Below are 18911 nucleotides of genomic sequence, written 5' to 3' on the forward strand. Positions count from 1 at the left end.
CCTGGTGGCGCAGTGGTTGAGAGTCCGCCTGCCGATGCAGCGGACATGGGTTCGTGTCCCGGTCCGGGAGGATCCCACATGCCGCGGAGCGGCTGGGCCTGTGAGCCATGGCCACTGAGCCTGCGCGTCCGGAGCCTGTGCTCCTCACGGCAGAGACCACAACAGTGAGGGGCCCGCGTGCCGCAAAAAAAAAAAAAAAAAAAAAAATCTCGGAGATAAAGAGTGGGAGAGAAGAGAAAATGACACTCACCATCCAAACCTGTTCATTAAGAGCAGACCCCTCCCATTCCAGGAGGACCACACTCGTCCATGGGCTCGTGGGGGACCACAGTGACAAGAAATGACCTTCACACTTGGACTTTCACCTTTGTCACTTACTAGCTGTGCAACATCTGCCAAGTTGTTTAACGTCTCTGAGTAGCAGTTTCCTCATCTAAAAAATAAAAAAAGGATTACACTAGCACACCTCAGTGGATGGTGAGGAAGACGAACTGTGACAATGTACATGAAACCGCTCCCTGGGGTCGGAGCTGGAATCTGTGCACGAGAGACCTAGCGCTCCATGGATGGGGTCTGGTACCGCGTGCTGGCGGGGTGGGGAGGGGTGGGAAGGACCACCAGGTGCTTCCTTGGTACTCAGAATGGGCTGGCCACAGGCCAGCAGCAGCAGCAGCGCCTGGGAGCTCCTCATTAGTGCAGAATCTCAGCCCCACACGGATTAACTGACACAGAATCTGCGTTTACTAAGGGCTCCTGGAAGTTGATGTGTGGCTCAAATCTGAGGAACAATGGCCTCAGCTATCGCTTGGGTGTGTGATTCTGCACCTGGTGACCCGAATCAAGAGAAAGAGTTCTTCAGGCTGCCCTTTAAGGGGGAGAAGCGGGTTCCCCAGAGGGCCACCCGTGGTGTGAACCATTTCTGGACTCTGCCCCCCAGCCTTCCTGCCTGCAGGGGGGACATCAGGCAGAGCCCAGGGCCTCCCGAAACCAAGGCATTCTCCACCGACCAGGCTGGACTACTCTGGGGTCCAAAGCCACGTTATCATGGATGTCCCCATGTCGTCACACATGCCCGGGGAATAGGCCCTGTGTGCCTTCGAAGAGGACAATGGCAATAGCTGGTAAGAAGCGAATGGGCGTGGAGGCCTCAGGAGGGTGGGAAAGAACGACAGACCATGGAGCGATAAGACACAGATGCGTCCAGTAAAAAAGGGAACACTAGACACACACGGATTGTCTTGTATATGCATAGACCGTCTCTAGGACGACAGACAAGACTCTTCTGACGCTGACTGCCTCCTGCAAGGAAGACCTGTTGGCTGGGGAAGTGGAAATTGAGGGGGACATTTTACTTTCATTGCATATCTTTCTGGACCTTTTGACTCTTTTCAGTGGTGTGACTGTATGCCAAGGAAGGAAGGGAGGGAGGGGAGGAAAGAGAGAAGGAAAGAAGGAAAGTAAAGGGAGGGAGGGACGTTCAATTAAAAAAAAAAAAAAGATAGTTGAGTCACTTGTTACACAGGGTTAGGTTTAAAAGTCCTCCCAGGAAATTCAGGCCATTAAGCCAACTTTTTTGCTTAAAGCCGCACCACTAAGCCTGCGACCCTTTCTTCAGGCTGACCACACACCCAGCAAGCCTATGTCTGAAAATGCTCAGAAATGTGGAGGAATTCAGCGAGGGGACGTCCTGTGTGGCAGACCTGCTCACCCCTGACTCCATCTCCCCAGCCCTCGGGCTTCTCTGCAGAGCGGGGTGTTCACCCTGCCTATTTGCCTCACACCAACAGACACTAGAAAAATCCCAGCGGCTCTCTAAAATCCCAGCTCTCTAAAAATCCCAGCGGCTCCTGATTCCAGCTCACTTAGTTAGGCAAGGAAAAATCTCTTCCAGAAGATCCTTAAGCCCTGGTTTCCAGAGATTTCCAGTGACTAAAATGGAGTCGGGGGACATAACGCTTCTACTTTGTGTAAATGTGTACGTGCAAATTGAGATAAGAAACAAAATGTCAGGTAATGTGGAAAACCCTAATTATGGAACAAGCAGCACTGGCTGTGCTCAGTTCTGTTTGTTTGTTTGTTTTTTGCGGTACGCGGGCCTCTCACTGTTGTGGCCTCTCCCGTTGCGGAGCACAGGCTCCGGACGCGCAGGCCCAGCGGCCATGGCTCACGGGCCCAGCTGCTCCGTGGCATGTGGGATCTTCCCGGACCGGGGCACGAACCCGTGTCCCCTGCATCGGCAGGCGGACTCTCAACCACTGCGCCACCAGGGAAGCCCTGCTATATTTTTATGGTTGGTGGCTGGAAGCTATTTCTTTACCAAAAGTATCACTGGGTCTTCAGCTGAAACTTTATTCTACTGATTAGGAGAGTAATGATGGTGTTCCCTTGAGCCACGTGGCTACCGATGATGTCTAGCTGGATGGATAAGGGGCCAGCTCTCGAATCAGAAACTCTTGGGTTGTGTCCCTGCTGCTCGTGGCTGTCTGACATTTGGTAAGTGGATGTCTCTGAGCCTCTGGTTTCTTCGTTTTTTAAAATGGCAACAACAACTAATATTTATCAAGTGTGAGCTGTGTGTGTACTCTAAGCCAGTGTTATTCTAAGCGTTTTATCAACTCATTGAGTACTTGTAACATACCATTGTTGTTCTTGGTGTACAAATGAGAAAGTTGAGGCACAGAAAGGTTAAGTATCTTGCCCAAGGTCACACAGCTAATAAATGTCATCACTGGGATTCCATAGGTGGTTTGACTGGAGCCCGTGCTTTAACCATCACAAAAAAATGCTCTCACGAGGCTGTCGGGGTGTGTGTGTGTGTGTGTGTGTGTGTGTGTGTGTGTGTGTGTGTTACAAGATCATGAAAGTAAAATGCTTCCTGGGCTACCTGACACTGAGTAAGTGCTCAATAAATTACAGAAGTTAATCATTACAAGTTAATTTCTTTGGTTAAGCACAAACACAAAGGTTACTACAGCACACACGTGGCTGACGATGAGGACGCTGCTGCCTGCGATGGTACTATTCCTGGACTGGTGTCCTTCCCCACCTGTCCTCAGCTGGCATTCTGCCTTGCAATCACGGCACAGGCAGGAACAGTGGCACTCTGCCCTTGAGTCTCTATACTGACCTCTTCTGTGGGGAGCTCGTACAGAAATCTAAGTAGGGGCAGCTGTGGGGGACCAGGTCTGATGTCCACTTGCCAAGAAGAATGACAGATTCCGAAACGAGCGGCCCAGTTCTAACTCCAAGGCTGTAGACACGTGCTTCTGAAATTCTCCACAAATGGTTCATCACCATTTGGCAGCGTGGCAGCGTGCACTCAAAAAATTGGCACAATTAGAGATCTGGCGTGGAAGACTCTACGGGTGGTGGAGTAACTGTCCGATGCTCTCTTCATCCTCACGCAGACAGTCCCTGTTCTGTTCGGGTCCTGAGCAGGCAGCAATACCCACAGAAGAGGCATTCCTATTACCTCTGTCAGAGGCTGGCTTAGGAGGACATCTGGCCCCATCTGGCCAATGAGACATAAGGGGAAGTCAACTGGAGATTTCTGGGGACATTTTCTTCCCTAATAGAAGACAGAGAGTTGCAGTGAAAGACCCCCTTTTCCTGCCTGACATTCTTCCTGATAAGGTGACGACTGCAGCAGAAAAGGGCGTCTCAGAGAAGCGAATCCTGTGCCCAGATGTGCCTGAGCCATCAGAGGCATCCTTCTGGTACAGCTGACAACACCAGGTGCTGGGAGGGACATGGGGAAACAGAAACTCCTGAGCACCACTGGTGGAAAGGCAAACAGGTACAGTCATTCTGGAAAACAATCTGGCAGCACTTGTGAAATGAAGTCTGAGTGGCACAATGACTCACCCATCCCAGCCCTGGATCTGTACCAGAGAAACTCTCCCACAGGCCACCCGGGGACAGATGTGAGGTGTTCATCACCGAACCTGGCTGGGTTTCCCTAACGGCTGTCAGCAGGGGCCGAAGGAGATAAACAAGGCAGGACCTACAGCAAGGGGAGGGCAGACACAGCCCCTCACATGAGCTAGGTGCACACAGACCAACAAGGATCTAAAAAAAGACAGTACTGAGTAAAAAGAAAAACAGAGGGAGATCTGTAACAGAATCCTGTTTGTCAAAATGAAAAACAGATACCTAATCAGAACAGAACAGTAGGTACCATCTGGGGCACGGAGCAAACACGCTGGCAGTAGTAGGAAGGAGTCTGACAGTTTCTTCCCAATGGAGAGCTGATCTCTCTCTCTAACTTCCCACAATCCCGGGAAGGATATAATGCCGTATGTGACTGTCACATCGCAGATTGTCACTGCTGTCCTTAAGGTGGCCTCCTCTTCTGCGCCATGATCCCTCAGAAGTCTGGGCAAGGTTTGGTGGGACAGAAATGCCATGTGTCCCTGAGCGCCATTTTGTTTCCAGTTTTGCCCCTAAATGCATCAGGTTCTAAAAAAACCCCTTCCCCGCACACCACCCCCTTCTCTCCTCCTGGAACACGTCTTTCAAATACATTCCCCAAATAGGGACACAAGGTCAAAGTGATGCTTTGACAACTCCTGGCAAATAGTTTTGCCCAAAGAACGATATATGCCGCCACTAGCCATGGAGGTTCCTTACCAATTCTTAGAATGAATTCCAAATCCTATCATTCTAGCTCTTGGTGACTTGCGGCGAACGGGTCGCCACAGTCACACTGTTCTGGTGAGCGCCACTTCCCCCCACCCCCGACTTCCCTGATGCTCTATTTTCCTCTTATGAGATCTGTCTGCACATAGAGTGACCGCTCTCACACAGGCAGTTCTGAAGAGCGCAGTGGGCTAATGGGAAAGTTAGGGCGGGAGGGGCAGCAGCCTAAGTCCACCTGGGAAAGAAGGAAAATCAGAGGAATAACAACGGAAATGTTTGCATGAAAAACTGCAATTTAAAAGTCCTACATTCACTGAGAAAGTAACTCTATAAAATCTCTGCACATACCTGAGGGATGGAAGGGAACGTGCAGGAGTGAAAATCAGAGCTGGAATGCAGTGGATTACGGCTCTGGGGTTCCGGGCATTCTTTAGAATTTTTCTTTAACTTCCCTGGTGGCTCCTGCACCCCTGACTCCATCTCCCCAGCCCTCAGGCTTCTCTGCAGACCGGGGTGTTCACCGAGCACTCCTCTGCCCTCAGTCAGGCTAATTCCTACACCTCCCTCCCAGCTCAACTTCAACATCAGTTTCCCTGGGAAGCATCCCCCTGCCTCCGAGAGCTGATTCGCTGCCTGCTCTCACCCTACCCAGACATCCTGTGCTTCTCTGGTCCCAGGGTCTGGAACAGCGATGGCTTGAGCTGGGCTGCTTCAACGCTGACCTTTCGATTAGAAGCTTAGCATTTCATTTCAGGGAGTGGACAGAAACACCTGGACGGTACCAGCCATGGCAGGACAGTCTGGCCTGGGAGAGGGGAGAGCCAGAGTGGACTGGAAAATGAAGAGAGGGAGAGATCCTTAGATGATCTGGCTCTGGTTTCTCCCCTTCTACTCCCTACCCCTGCACCACTGATCCAACCAATTCTTTAAAAACTTGTTTCTCAAGTGCCTGTTATCGCCAAGACACTGTGATGCGGAATTGCAACACCAAGGCCATTCTTTGAGTGTCAAACTTAGGTAGGGAGTCAAAGCTTTGACATGAGGAATGTCAGATAACCGTGAAGAATGGAGTGAAAGATAACAAGACAAGACAGTGGAAGATGGATGGCGTGTGGGCACTGTATGGTCTAGGGGCAGGAGGGCAGGTCCCTGCGGGCTGCAAAGGGAAGTCCTCTGAGAACCCAGATGTGAAGGATGGCGATACGGTAGGGGAGTGGGTGACGGGCGGCAGCACTTAGGAGGTGACGGGCTGGATGCGGGGAGGGGTGTTGCATGCTAACGTCAGGTGAGGAGCCCCTGAAGTCTAGAACAGAAAGAAAACATCTGGGCGTCCTGGGAGGGTGTGTTAGGGCCAGAATTTTGAGGACCCTGAAAGCAAGGCAGAGGAATCAGTGCCGGGAAAGACAGAGTGGGGACTGCAGACAGTTCTGTGGCCGACGAGAGAAGTTTATGGGGAGATGGGTCTGGGGGCAGCCCTCAGGGCGGACTAGAGAAAGAACTCAGTTAGTAAACCCCTTTGAAGGCACAGCAGGGAGGGAGGCGCAGGGTACCGGCCCTTCACATCCCATCTGCCAGCATGGCTGCCGTCACCCACCCATCACAGCACACTTCCCCGTGACCCCAGGTAGGACCTCAGAATTTTTTGCCACTTGGGGATCCTGGCAGCCCCTACCGATCCACCCAGGGTGACGGGTCAAATGTCTTTGCCTCGCAGGTCCTATCAGTCAGGTGACGTTTTGGTGCGCTAACTCACATCCTCAAATTCCAGCGTCTTAAAACGGTGAGGGCTCACGGCTCATTCAGGCTGTATGCCCATCAGAGTCAGAGACGGATGCCAGTGCCAGCACCGCCCAGACCAGGCTGACAGGGCAGCCCCTACACTGCTGGGTGCCAGGGCCTGATGGGGGTGGGGGAGAGAGAGAGAGAGACAGAGACAGAGGGAGAGGGAGAGAGAGAGAGAGGTACCTGGAAAGTCCCTCACTAGCGTTTCACGTGAAGGCCAGAAAAGGCAAGTCCGTCTGCTTGCGACGCGTTGGCCACAACTGGTCACAGCAGGCCAGGCAGTGGAATCCTAATCTCCAAAAGGCAGAGAGTCAGAAAAAAATGAATGTCCTGAAGCAGGTCACCTTTCAGAGAACATGGAATTTACTGTCCATTCATTCAACCAGCAAGAATTTATTTTAGGGCTTCCCTGGTGGCGCAGTGGTTAGGAGTCCACCTGCCAATGCAGGGGACACGGGTTCGAGCCCTGCTCCGGGGGGATCCCACATGCCGCGGAGCAACTAAGCCCATGCGCCACAACTGCTGAGCCTGCGCTCTGGAGCCTGCAAGCCACAACTACTGAGCCCGTGCCACAACTACTGAAGCCCGTGAGCCTGGAGCCCATGCTCCACAAAAAAAAAAAAAAAAAAAAAAAAAAAAAAGAATTTATTTTAACGTGTTTAAAAGCATTTATGAAGTGCCGAACACCCTCAAATACTGCCATTTCCGTGGGTCCTTTTAACAACCCCACGAGGTAGAAATCCTTATTCTCAGTTTATAAATGAGAGAGATTTGGGGCTCAAAGAGGTTGAGGTGCTCAGATGGTACGGCCTGGACCTGGCTCCACAGTCCGGGCTCTCCTCCCAACATCACAGTGATTTCGCACAGCTCCCAGGGGAAGAAGGGAGTGATTCCAGAAGCCGTAAGGCAGAGTGGGTAAGACAAGGGTTCTAGAGGCAAGTCATCTGGGGGTACATCCTGGCTCCACTCCCTAGCCTGCACATGGTCGTGAACAAGCTACTTATCGTCCCATGCCTCAGTTTCCTTTTCTGCAAACTGGCCCAATACTCATAGTACCCGCCGTGACAGTGCTGGGACCACTAAGGGGGATGATGCACGTGGAGCCCCTGAAGGCGTCTCTAGCACAGAATCAGTAGCCAACCAAGGCCAGTTATAACACTAACATGTTCATCTTCCTACAGGGACATGGAACACAGCTCAGAGAGGACACAGGCTTTGGAACCCAGAGACCGTCTACTTTCCAATATGTCACCTGGCCTCCGAGGTGACGTGCACTGCTGACAGGGCTGCTGGTCTATGCCCAGGGGGAGAGGCCACCCAGCACTGGAGTAAGTGCCACCCTGCCTCGGGGCGTGCCCTGCACCCTCCCTCCCCTTCTCATTAGCTTCTTGTATTTCCTTCCTAGTACTTGGCACTCCCTGAAAGTGTCTTCCCGTGTGTGGAGATCCGTCACCTTGCTAATTGCCTGTCTCTCCAACTAGGAGCTGAACTCTGCATCTGCCTTGTTTAGAGTGCGGGGCACCTAGCAGGGTGCTCAGCAGGTATCTGTGGAATGAATGGATCAATGAATAAACGTAAGTTCCCTGAGGGTGGCGGCTGTGTCAGCTTTACATCAGTGCCCCCAGTGCATACGACACCCAGCACGTAGTACTGCACAAGGGGCTACAGAGAAGCCTTTCAGCTCTTCCTGCCTCAGCTTCAGGGAGTGATGCGGCCCTTTTTCCCCTGCTGGGGATTAAGCTGAAGACTGGCCTTGCCACGTGCAAAGTCTATTTATTGTTACAGTTTTGACCCTGAGACCCTCGTTCCCTTCCTTCCCTCCCCTCAGGGCTTGGGACTGGATATCCGACTGGCCTGAGGATGAGACCAAATGGAAGAGAAGCCAGAATGAAAGAGAGATGAGGAAGAGACCGCTGGGGGGATATCACAAACCCACGCACACTTGCGCACACGCACATGAGTTGTGAATGCTGGCTCTAGTCTGGATGCTTCAAGGAACTTGCCGTGTGACCATGGGTGAGTCAATCTCCCTCCAGGCCTCAGGCTCCCTGGTGGTAAAACCTGACCATCGAAGAAGAACTTTTTTTTTTTTTTTTTTGCGGTACGCGGGACTTTCACTGCTGTGGCCTCTCCCGTTGCGGAGCACAGGCTCCAGACGCGCAGGCTCAGCGACCATGGCTCACGGGCATAGCTGCTCCGCGGCATGTGGGATCTTCCCGGACCGGGGCACGAACCCGCGTCCCCTGCATCGGCAGGCGGACTCTCAACCACTGCGCCACCAGGGAAGCCCCAGAAGAACATTTTTTAAGGGTGCCTCCAGACTGAAAATGCTAGGAACAAGAAATAACCTAGGGCTATACTTCTAAGAGCAGGGACCACGGGATTGGAGTTTTTCATGGCTTCTGTAGGCCTAGCATACAGCATATCAAATATATTAAACCTACCCAAATTCCACTAAAAAAAAAATTCCCCTGTAACTGCAAAAGTTGAGTAGAACTTGATAAGCTGCTATAAAGTTACATACAAACAGGTAACACTATTTCGGTTTTGCAGCTTCCTTTTTATTTCGATACTAATAATTGTATCTGTTAGTTTTCTACCTTGTTTGTAGGGGCCTGAAATACTGACAGGTCCCAGGCACTCTGCTTATAGTGCTTTCCTAGTCAAACGGACCTATCTGAGATGTTTGGTGAAAATGCCTTTTTCCAGGCATCACCACTCCCCGACCCCCAACGCCCCCTGCCAAGACACTGAATCAGAAAATCAGGTGGAGGAACCTAGGAACCTGCACTTTGGCAAGATTCCCAGGTGATCATTTGCAAACTAAAGTTTGAAAACCACTGCCATAAAAAGAAGCTGAGAAAAGGACCTAGGGTAGGTAATTCTGGAGGACAAAGGAAGGCTGTGAAGGGGACCGAAGCAGGGGAGGTGAAACAGAGATGACAGGGCAGCGGCTCCTGTTTTGCATGTGTGCACATCGCTTCTGCCCACGTGCGCCCTGCGCGTTCCACCAGTGTAAACACACTTTGCAAAACCCTGACTCACCCTCTACTGAGCCCCTCCCCTAGTCCTGGAAAAACGGATGCTCACACTCAGGCGGCCTGGGTCTGCATCTGCTTTCAAGATTTGCGGGAAGAGGCTTGAAGACCGAAACCACCACTGCAAAGCGCTGGTACTGCAGGAGGATGTGTAAATAGTGCTGTCACCCAGCTGTTTGTTGCCATTGGTTCTACCTTTGGTTAGTGACAGACTCCGGCTCCAGCAGTCCTAACTCACTCACGGGGAGGGAGGTTTTGTTTAATGTCGAGCCACACGCACAAGTGCTACACAGGTGCTTGTGGGTGTGCGTGAACACACACACACACCAAACATTATCTGCGGGTGTCTTTAAGTTTCTGCAGTGATTAGAGATGTAGCCCAGTCAGCAGAAGTCATCTGGACTGTAATGCCGAATGCTAGTTTCCAAGGTATTGGGAAGATGCCAGGCGAAAAGGGGTTGGCAAAGGAGTGAACTGATAGGAAGGACCGAGTACCGTGCTGGGGTTTTCCCATATACGTTTCATATCAATTGATCGGGGAAAGGATTATCAGTTCCATTCTTCTGATGAGGAAACCAAGACATAGAAAAGATCTGTGACTTGCCCACCATCCTGTAAGATTGAATTCTGATCTGGCTAACCCCAAAGTTCATGTTCAATGCGTTATGCAGTGCTGCCTTAAAATTCATAAGCCGCAAGCATGGCTGGGAGGGAAAAGGAGGGTCTGTTTTAGAGAGAGGGCAGGTGAAGGAAACTGATCTCTCCAATCAGTGAGAAAACCAAAATAATTCCTTAAAAATTTAATTCACAAACAGGGCTTCCCTGGTGGCGCAGCGGTTGAGAGTCCACCTGCCGATGCAGGGGACATGGGTTCGTGCCCCGGTCCGGGAAGATCCCACATGCCGCGGAGCGGCTGGGCCCGTGAGCCATGGCCGCTGAGCCTGCACGTCCGGAGCCTGTGCTCTGCAACGGGAGAGGCCGCAGCAGTGAGAGGCCCGCGTACCACAAAAAAAATAATAATAATAAAAAAGATAATAATTCACAAACAATAAATGGTCATTGGGAAAAATAAATCACAGATAAGCAATAAGAAAAAAACCCGCAAGTAATCACATCCTCCCCCAAAATAATGGTGTTTATATTGTTTATATTAGTTTCTTCTTCCCACCAAATAACATACTTTTTCTATCCTACAAATAAAACGATACAAGTTTTGCAATTTCATCAACAATTTTATAATACCGATTTTTTTTAAACATGGGTAATTAGTGATGCCTATCCAATCCTAATCTTCTGTGAATTTATGTCAATCCATATTTCTTCGCAGATTCTGAGAGGGAGAGATAAAAACCTTTCACTTCGTTGTTGTTTGTTTCCTGTTGTCTGTTCATCAGCCACTAATGCATTTCAGAAGGATTAAACAGTGTTCTGTCTAAACCCTTTGTTCTGCTGGATGATGCAGCCTTAGAAAACGTACCAAAAAAAAAAAAGAAAAAAAAAATCAGGTTGGTCTCTTCCTCCCCGTAGATGAAAATGGAGCATAGGTTTTTGTACCAACTGAGAAAATGATCCAAAAAAAAAAAAAAGGATCTTAATACCAAAGGGAAATGCAGCTCTAGTATGCAGGGGTCTGAGTCAGGATCTCCCACTGCCGCCTTCCCCCACTGCAGGGAACAGCCCTCCAAATGCACCCCAGGCCCCCCTTCCAGCCATCCCCAAGTTTCCAGAGTGAAAAATAACCTCCTTTTCTCCCCCCCCCCCTTGATGTTAACGAGGCTCCCTACTGAGACGCAGTTAATCTCATCAATTAAGAGCCTTTTACAATTGGCCTTGCCTGCCAGGCGCAGGCTCTCTGTCCAGGGAAGGTGGGTAAGATAAGTCATGTCAGGACATAATTTATGGGTTTTTTTTCTCCCCCCCCCCCACCTGGCACCTAGGTTTTTGTCAGTTGTATGTTTTTTTTTTTTAATTTAGGCATAATTAACACTCAGTGAAATGTCCAGATCTTAAAGGAACAGTTTGATGAGTTCTGACAAATGCATACACCAAACACACTAAACCACCAACTAAAGACACAAAACATTTCTCTCACCCGGAAAGCGCCCTCTGCCCTCCTCCCAGAGGCAACCACTGGACTGAGTTCTAGCACCGCTGATTAATTCTGCGTGCTCCAAAAATTCATATAAATGGAATCATGTTATGTTTAAAGATGAGCATGAATGATGAGGAAGAACAGGCAGGTCCTGGTGGAAACGAAAAACAGCTGTAGGCGCTTCGGAAAACAATCCGGCAGTTACTCAAAACGTTACCCAGACAGTTACCATATGACCCAGCAGTTCCCCTCCCAGGTATACACACTCAAGAAAGATGAAAACATACATCCACACAAAACCGTGTACCTTCAGAGGAGCATTATTCATAATAACCAAAAAATGGAAAAACCCCACGTCCATCAGCTGACGAATGAACAAATAAAATGTGGTACATCCATACAATGGGACATTGTCTGGGCATAAGGAGGAGTGAAGTACAGACACAGGAGATGATGTGAATGAACCTTGAAACCATCATGCCAAGTGAAAGAAGTCAGTCACCAAAGACCACACGTTAAGCTATGCGCCATATCTCATTTAAACCTCACCATCTTTGTGCGAGGTGGGTCACGTGATAACTCAGCTGAGAAAGTGAAGATTTAGGTGAGCGAAGCAGCGGAGTCACAGTAAATCCAGGTCTTCCTGACTTAAACCCTTGCTTCTGACCATTATAAAACACTGTGCTGGCCACCAGGACACAACAGGGAACCAGACCTACTCAGGCTCAGCTCCAAACACCACATATCATGATTTCATTGACTTGAGACTTGTGTTCCAGAAACCAAGGGCTTGAAGGAGGAAAGCAGAGGCAGGTCACAGTCCACGGGGAGGGAGGGCCTCTGAAGAAGGGGCACGTGGGCTGAGCCATGTGTCTGGCGCTTTGCCAGGTGCTGAGAGAAGAGGGTCCTGCTGTGGATGGCTCAGGACACGGTGGTCTCCCACGTGGTGGTAGAAAGAGAAACTGTCCAAACTTCCTGAAGTGGAATGTGGCAAACTAAACAACCTGAAGAGCCCTTGTTTCACCCATTCTATTTTAAGGGACTCTATCCTAATAAAATAGGAAAATATAGTTGTAAAGATTTAACGATGAGCATCATTTATAGCAGTGCAGAAGCTGAATTCATAAGCAAGCGTCTGTCCCAGATGCTTAAGAAACACTGGAGGGTCTCTGCCACTTATGGCTGAAACACAGTAAAGCTGGGTGTCCCAACAATCAAACAGTGATGAAGCAGAAGTGCATGTGTTGATGTGGGAAGATATTTATCATATATTTAGTAAAAGAGCTATTTACAAACTAATGTGTATGTGTAGACAGCCACACTATTACAAGTATATATATGTGTGTGTATGTATATATATAGATATGTATGTGTGCATATATATGTGTGTGTATGTGTATATATAGATATGTGTATATATATATAGATATGTACGTGTATATATGTGTGTGTATATATAGATATGTATGTGTGTATATGTGTGTGTGTATATATATATTATATATATATGCATATGCTTTAGTTCATTTAATTAGTCACCTCTTAGTGATAACAAGTGTTTTTTGCTTCTTCCTTTTGTTTGTCTGGGTTTGTGGATTTTTCTGGAGGAGATATCTTGTGCTTTGTAATAAGAAATGAAGGAAAACTGGTGCCCAGAGAAGAGTTCAATTCTCCCAGAGTGGTTTGATTGGTAAGAACCACTGTTCATTTAATTTATCCGATGCATCTTAGGAAGAGGCCGTCACAAGTCTGGGTTATGCACTGGAGGATGGAAGGAGGTGAAGCAGAGAGAGCTCCCGTTTCACGGGGAAGCTGGTCACATAAACACATCAGTGCAGTCAGTGGTCAGATGTTCTACGATATTTGCAGAGGGGACCCCAGCTCATGAAGGAGGGAGTGATCTTTCCCCCTAATTTGAATGCAGACTCGATTACACGTCACAAACTCACCCCTAACGATCTAGTAAACAGAAGGAGTCCCGGTAGCTGTGAGGAGACTAGTGTTTGGACTTAAAGCTAGGCCAATGACTCTAGCACATGAGCCTCTGTTTTCCTCATCTGTAAAGTGGGTGACCTCTCCAGGTAGCCACGAGGATCGGCTGAGCGCTCCACAACAGCACAGCCCTGCACACACGACGGGGAGGATTTAACGCCAAGATCTGAACCCCTTTTTTACAAGAGTTGACAACCTGGAATTTAACTCGTGCTGAATGCCAAAGTGTGGGGAAGAAAACATGTTTACCGCTGAAAGACTGAACAGAGCAAGGCAGTGAGCACCGTGATTCCAAGTCACCGGCCTCAGCCGGGCTCACGCCTAATGTGCCTTCCAACTCGGCCAGCGTTGGAGCAGCTCCTGACTTTTGGAATGTGTTTGGAATCCCAAGGACAGTCTGTACATTTTAAATTAGAAAAAAAAAAAAATTCTCTGCAAGGTTTTGTTCACATATGCTAAAGGGAAGTATTTAGGACCTACGGCCTTGAAAATAAATCTTACATAACTCACCTCTGGGATAGTGAAAAAAAAGTGTTTTCCAGTTAGGTGAACAGGGTTTGAATGCTGGCTCCGTGCCCTTTTGTAGATTATTTATTATCTCCTAGCTTCAGGATGATAATATCTTTCCTGCAGGGTAATAATCAGAGCGATGTGTGTAGACAGTGCAGATGTTCAATAAATGGTAGTTGTTTTTTTCTTAGTGGGGAGACCCAGGGAACTAACAAAGCCATGGGGTAGCATCACCCAGAAGCCGTACCTTGGGAGAAATCCGCTCATTATGAAAGGGGAGGAGGCCCAGGGTGGTCTGGCTACCCAGAGCTAAGGCTGACCTCAGCTCAGCCTGGGAAAGGTGAGGCCAGGATAGCATGTCTTTCTCAGGGATGTGGGAAAGCTAAATTCGACTGCAAATCCACACGCGAGGCCGGCCCTGTGGTCTGTGCCCCTCTGAGATCCTGGCGTGCGTGAGTAGAATGCACTAGGCTTTTCTGGGAGGGAAAGGGAGCGCATCTTCACCAGAGAGTGCAGATGGTACCATTAGAGGTGGCACCGGGCAGCTGGGAGTGCAGCGGGTAGCAGAAGCAGCGAGGGGTGGGTTTCCATCAAATCACCCCCGGGCGACTGGTTAAATATTCAGAGTCTGGGTCTACTTCTTGGTTTCAGGAGGGCTGGTGTGGGGCCTGTGAGTAATCTGCATTTCACCAGGCCCCATAGATGCTTCTGACACTCCCCAAGGGCATGGGAACCGCTCCCGGGGTAAAAAAGGACCAGGCGCTGGTCTCTGAAGGCCTCGGTTCAAGACGCAGCGGGGGCGCCAGCTCTCAGGTCCAGTTGTAAAATTTCTCTGTAAAATACTGGGACTGGGCCCAGTAAGGGGAAGGCTGGCTGGGACGTCTCTGCAGGCTGCAAACGCATGTATAAACAGGGAAGTATCAGTATGAGCTATGCACTAAATTATATATATTATGTGTGTGTGTGCATATATATATAAAACCATATATTCACATATACATACACACATATGCTTTCATATATACATACTCATGTATAATGCACAAAACCACATGTGTGTATATACATATACATGTCTACACAAAGCCACGAATGTGTATATAGACACATATACACAGAATTTCATATATATATACATGTATACATACGGATACGCTTATGTATACATATATATCTCTATGTGTGCGCTCATATTCACATATATATACATGTGCAAGTGTATACATACACGTGTATATACACGTGCAGGTAAAGGCACACACACACACATGTATTTCAACTAATGCTCATGTATCTACTGTAGTACTAAGAGCCCATTTTCCTGAAGAATCTGAGGCATGGAGAGAATAGGAAACTTGCCTAAGGTCACAGGGCCAGTTCGTGGTAGAGGCTGGATCTGAAACAAGGTAGACTGGCTCCAGAGTTCCTGTGCACCCTCACTAGATTAGAACAGATAACCCAAGAGGTTAAACAGAGGACAGACCGAGAGTCATAAACTGAAATGTACAACTTGCACCCTGGGGTAGGCCATGTCCAGCGGATGTCTGCCCAGAATTCCTCCCATTTCTGTCCATTGAGAGTTGGAGTCAATTTCTCCTGCCCGTGTACACACACACACACACACACACACACACACACACACACACACACACACACACACACACACACACACACACACACACACACACACACACACACACACACACACACACACACACACCACAGCCTGGCCAGTTGACACATAAAAGTAACGCTCACACTGCATTTTCCCCACTCTGTATCAGTTAGCCCTGCAAACCTGAACCCAACATTCCCAGCCCACAGTCACGATTTACCGTCATGAATCACACAATTAGCAAAACAAATGACACTTGCAGTTAGAGCCTGTCAAATTGAACCGTGGGGTGCCTGAAGCATGTGGCAAGAAGCTACCAGCCCCGCCAAAGCCACGTGGCGAATAAACCTAGAGTAAAAGGTCAACAGGCGTGGTTGAAATGGACCATCTCTGCTTCAGTCAACAGGTGACAGCAACAAAGACGGTAGCATGGGACATCTACTTAAGAGGAGGGAGGGGGACTTCCCCAGTGGAGCAGTGGTTAAGAATCTGCCTGCCAATGCAGGGGACACGGGTTCGAGCCCTGGTCCGGGGAGATCTCACATGCTGTGGAGCAACTAAGCCAGTGTGCCACAACTGCTGAGCCTGCGAGCCACAACTACTGACCCCGCATGCCACAACTACTGAAGCCCGTGCGCCTAGAGCCCATGCTCTGCAACAAGAGAAGCCACCACAATGAGAAACCTGCACACTGCAACGAAGAGTAGCCCCCGTTCTCCACAACTAGAGAAAGCCCACGCGCAGCAACAAAGACCCAACGCAGCCATAAATAAATAAATAAATACAATTTATTAAATAAATAAATACATAAAATAAAAGGAGGGAGGAAACCATGGTGAGTTCCAGGACCTGGCTTTAGCCCCAACTGGCTGTGTGATCTTAGACCATACTTCACCTCTCTGGCCTCATTTCCCCAGGTAAGCTTGGTGATGTCCAAAGAGCTATCAAGTTCTTTTCATGATTCTCCTTAGTTTCATCTTAAGCATTGGTCATTGCCATAGCGTTTACTTTTGACTGGGAAGGGAAAGAAATCCAGCAAACTCTACTTTGCCACTGTAAGGAAACCAGGGGACAGAGGGTGTCACTGACCTCATGGTAACACAGTAAGTCACTGACAGAACCTTCAAAACCCAGGAACCCCAAACCCAGGCTACTCTCCTCCTATGGTTAATACCACTCTGCTCCTACACTGGATTCTAAGTCACCTATGTAGGAATTCACACCCTCCCACGCCTCTGGACGTGTCCTGCAGCCACCCAGCAGTTCCTCAATTAACGCAGGCTGGTGAGACATTATCAGTGTCACTGGATTTTGTTTCCTTGCCCCCGCCAAAGCCAGCTGCTTCCTTCAAATTGGTATCAATTGTGCCAGGAAGTTTCTTTTTCCCTGCAATCTGTTGTCAGAGGGATCTGTCAAATGAAGGACGGAACCAGCTGGGCACATGGAGATACCGGCTGGCCGCTCTGGACTGGCTCATCCCAGCCCCATTGGTCGTTTGGCCAGTGCCCTGTGCTAGGGGCTCTACTGACTGATAGTGAGGACAAAAGGAGAGTTGTTACGATATTTAATCAGAAAGCACCATCATCATCCTAAAGAACCTCTGGTCTGCTCCAAAGCCAGCTAGGAAACTGACCTCACCCCCTTCCTATAAGCCCACAGCCTCCAGTCCATCCAAGACCAAAGGATGCAATATGTCTCCTGGGGGCAACATGTCCAGGAAAACAAAGCTTTTCTGAGGATCTGTGTGGACATCAGATGGGACTACCTCTCACTCATCTCACAGATGACGAAACTAAGGCTGATCATAATACTAACATGTATGTATACAAGTACACAGTGCGTACAAGGTCCTGTTCTAAGTGCCTGACGTGCTGTGGTAGGCAGAATAGTGGTCCCCCAAAGATGCCCATGCCTGAATCCCTGAAATCTGTGGCTACATTAGGTTACATGGCAAAGAGGAATTCAGGATGCAGATGGAAATAAATGGCTAATGTGTTCACCTTAATATAGTGAGATTATCCTGGATTGTTTCCGTGCATCCAATATAATCAGCAGTGTCCTTAAAAATGGAAGAGGGAGGCAGAAGAGAAAGCTGTGACTAAGGAAGAAAGGCGTGAAAAGAGGTCATGTGGCTGGCCTTGAAGACGAGGGAAGGGGCCATAAGTCTAGGGACGCAGGTGGCATTTAGACTGGAAGAGGCAAGGAAACAGACTCTCTCCTGGAGCCTCCAGAAAGAACCAGCCCTGTGTACCTTGATTTTAGCCCAGTGGGACCCACCTTGGATTCTACCCTATGGAACTGTAAGATAGTAAATTTGTGTTGTTTTAAGCCCCTGAATTTGTGGTCATTTGTTACAGCAGCAATAAGAAACTAATATGTGAACCAACTCACTTTATTAATTATAATTTTTATAATAATTTCATGAGGTGTTATATTAGTCACTATGGCTACAAGAATGCTGCATTAACAGAATACCGCCAACTCAGCAGCATACAATAATAAGCATTTATTTCTCACTCACGTGTCTGTTAGTCAGCTAGCAGTTAGATGATACAGGGAAGGTCTGTCTGAGCTTGGCTCCGTGCTAGGTGTGAATTCTGAATCTGCTCCAAGTCTCTCATCTTCTGTGGGTTGGATACTACCAAAGGCATGTTGTCACGATGAAAGGCACACAGGAAAGCAAGCCCAACTGCATCCACACGTTTCCATCCTCCACTCCAGTGATATTGCTAACATCCCATGAACCAAAGCAAGTCACACGGCCAAGACCAAAGTCACAGGGTGAAGAAGTGCATTCGCCCACCTTGAGGCCACGGCAAAGGAACGCATGTGTTAATTTTATGATGGAGGAGTGAAGAACTGGGACCAATAGTTCAGTCTACCAATGACACACACTACTGTCAGCATCCCATTCTACAGGTGAGGAAACCAAGGCACCGGGTCATTAAGAAACTCATCCATGATCACATTGCTAGTAAATGATGGAGTCAGGATCAGAACGCATTCTGCCTTCAGAATGGGCTTACACGTAACTAATTGCTGGAGCAAGGGCCCTATGACTCTAAATGCCCCTGTCTCTGGGTCAGGTGGGGGCGTCATCCAGGGGCTGCAAAGACCCCAGAAGTGAGAGAAAGACACTGGGAGAGGGAGGTTCCCAGTAAAATGCAGTTCTTTGCCACAGCGTCCAGAGACTCAGGATGCTCTTGGGGGCCCTTCCATCTCCTGGCATGGGCAGGGGGTCACC

The 18911-nt window shown here is 48.9% G+C and overlaps 1 long non-coding RNA gene across 1 annotated transcript in view; it reads right to left on the reverse strand.

The window, feature by feature from the left end:
- Positions 1-221: 221 nt before the first annotated feature.
- LOC309835539 overlaps positions 222-18911 on the reverse strand; it is a 230352-nt gene continuing 211662 nt past the window's right edge. The window contains exon 5 of the long non-coding RNA XR_014298019.1: positions 222-433. This is a non-coding gene — a long non-coding RNA (uncharacterized lncRNA). The remainder of the gene's footprint in view (positions 434-18911) is intronic.

The sequence above is a fragment of the Grampus griseus genome (assembly GCF_964374135.1).
Source record: "Grampus griseus genome assembly, chromosome: 17".
NCBI lineage: Eukaryota > Metazoa > Chordata > Mammalia > Artiodactyla > Delphinidae > Grampus > Grampus griseus.